The following is a 2,500-nucleotide window of genomic DNA, read 5'->3' on the forward strand; positions in this document are numbered from 1 at the left end:
TTATGTACCTGGTTTGAGTTGAGTTTCTGGTTAATGGTAACACCCCATCTCCCCCCCAACCCCGAGATATTGACACTGGGGAAATTCAATGATGGGACCACCATTGAATCTCATGAGGCAAAGGTTGGATTGTCTCTTATTGGCATTTGTCAGCCCAAGCCTGGATATTGCCCAGGTCTTATTTTGTTTGGACACGGATTGCTTCGGTACCCGAGGGGTGGCGAACGGGGCTGAACATTGTGCGACCATTGGCGAGCTTCTCCACTTCTGACCTTATGATGGAGGGAAGGTCAGTGATGAAGCAGCTGAAGATGGTTGGTTCTAGGACTCTACCCTGAGGAGCTCCTGCAGACATATCCTGGAGCTGAGATGACCGAACTCCAAAATAATGACAACCAGAAACTGCTTGTCAGGCCTGAGTCCAACCAGTGGGCTCTTTGACCTAGATTTCCATTGAGTCTCGGAGAAGGGTTCCAACTTTATACATTGACCTTCTTGTTGACTAACCAGCTGTGCTTTTCTAGCTTCACATGTTCAGATTCTACCAGTTGAATCCGGTTTTGCTTGGGTTCCTTGATGCCACACTCGGTTGAATGCGGCCTTGATACCAAGGATCACGCTCACCTCAGCCTCTGGAATTTAGCTGTTTTTACTTGCTTGAGCCGAGGCTGGAATGAGGTCAGGAGCTGAGTGGCCCTGGCCCGAACCCAAACTGGGCGTCACTGAGCGGGTTATTGCGGAGCGGGTGCTGCTTGGTAGCGCTCTTAGTGACAACTTCCATCACTTTCGTGATGGTCGAGAGGAGACGGATGGGTTGGGAATTGGCCCGGATTGGATTTGTCTTGCTTCTTATGTACAGGGCATACCTGGGCAAGTTTCCAGGTTGTTGGATTGTTGATGTAACTGCACTGGAACAGCTTGGCAAGGGGAGCGTCAAGTTCTGGGGCACTAGTCTTCAATCCTATTGGTGGAATGTTGTCAGGGCCCATAGTCTTTGCAGTACCCAGTGTCTCCAACCATTTTCTGATATCATGTGGAGTGAATCGAATTGGCTGAAGACTGGTGTCTGCAATGTTGGGGACCACTGGAGGAGGCCAATATGAATCATCCAGTGGGTACTTCTGGCTGAAGGTTGCTGCAAAAGCTTCAGCCCTATCTTTTGCACTGATGTGCTGGGCTCTTCCATCATTGAGGATGGGGATATCTGTGGAGCCTCCTCCTCCTCCTTCTCCAACGAGTTGTTTATTTGTCCACCTCCATTCATGATCAGATACGGCAGGTTTAGATCTGCTCAGTACCTGAAACCTCTCTTGCCTAAGAGAGATTTGCAGCTAAATGAGCAGGTGTGGACGGAATTTTTCAGGACTTTGTATCTTTTTCAAAAGAAGAACAACACATTTAAATGGAGTAAGGAACGTCAGAAAATGACTTTGACAATTTGAGAGAGATAGGAAGAACTACACACGCTGGAGAATCTGAGATAATATGGCGTGGAGCTGGATGAACACAGGCCAGGCAGCATCAGAGGAGGAGGAAGGCTGACGTTTCAGGTCACAACGCTTCTTCAGAAATAGTGGATGGGAAGGGAGCTCTGAAATAATAAAAAGAGGAGGAGTGGGGCTGAGGAAGGCAGGTGAGATGGTGATAGGTGAGTGCAGGTAGGAAGTGGTGGGGATTAGTCAGTTAGGTGGGAGGAACGGATAGGTGGGAGAGAAAAGGGTCCTGTTGTGTATTGTTGTATGATGGGCAGGACCAGTTTATTCTAAACCATTTTAAATGGCTTTTGATGTAAGTGGCGTCGATCATGGTGTGGGGTGGGGTGGGAGTCAAATGGCCAATCTGGTATTTTTGATGAAAAATTAAAAGCATATCCAAACAACACTCAACTGTTGAAAAAGTGATCGAGCATTATATTGAAGAAGGGTCTAGGCCCGAAACATCAGCCTTCCTGCTCCTCTGATGCTGCTTGGCCTGCTGTGTTCATCCAGCTCCACGCCTTGTCATCTCAGCATGATATAGCCTATGCGGTAATTTGAAGTTATCATGTCTGCATTTGCAGTACAGACATGATGGATTGAATGGCATTTTTCCATCCTGTAAATTTTACAGCATATAACAACTCTGCAAAAGACTTTTTTTGAACTAAACATAACCTCATAACTGACCTATGACTTTTCAAGGCAAACCAGTGAGAACATTGCATTGGGGTTTATTACTTCAGTCATACATTATTAAGGTTTAATGTGAATGGAGGTTTGTATCAAGGAGTGTGGGATGACTCCAGAGACATTGAAATGGAGGCTGCTCCATTCAGGGACTGGTCGTCCTTCACAGCAGAGATTCTGTTTAACGTCAGACATCAGAGTGCTCAGGTCTCGTATTGCCGGAGGGGGTGGGGAAATGCTTTTCCTTTTAGAAGAAAGACAGAAACTGCAAGTTGTTGACCCAGAGGAGGAGACATCCTGGCGAAACTCCTCTGCATCCTTTCTAGTTCAACTGC

The sequence above is a fragment of the Stegostoma tigrinum genome, chromosome 43 (genome assembly GCF_030684315.1).
Source record: "Stegostoma tigrinum isolate sSteTig4 chromosome 43, sSteTig4.hap1, whole genome shotgun sequence".
NCBI classification, from domain to species: Eukaryota; Metazoa; Chordata; class Chondrichthyes; order Orectolobiformes; family Stegostomatidae; genus Stegostoma; species Stegostoma tigrinum.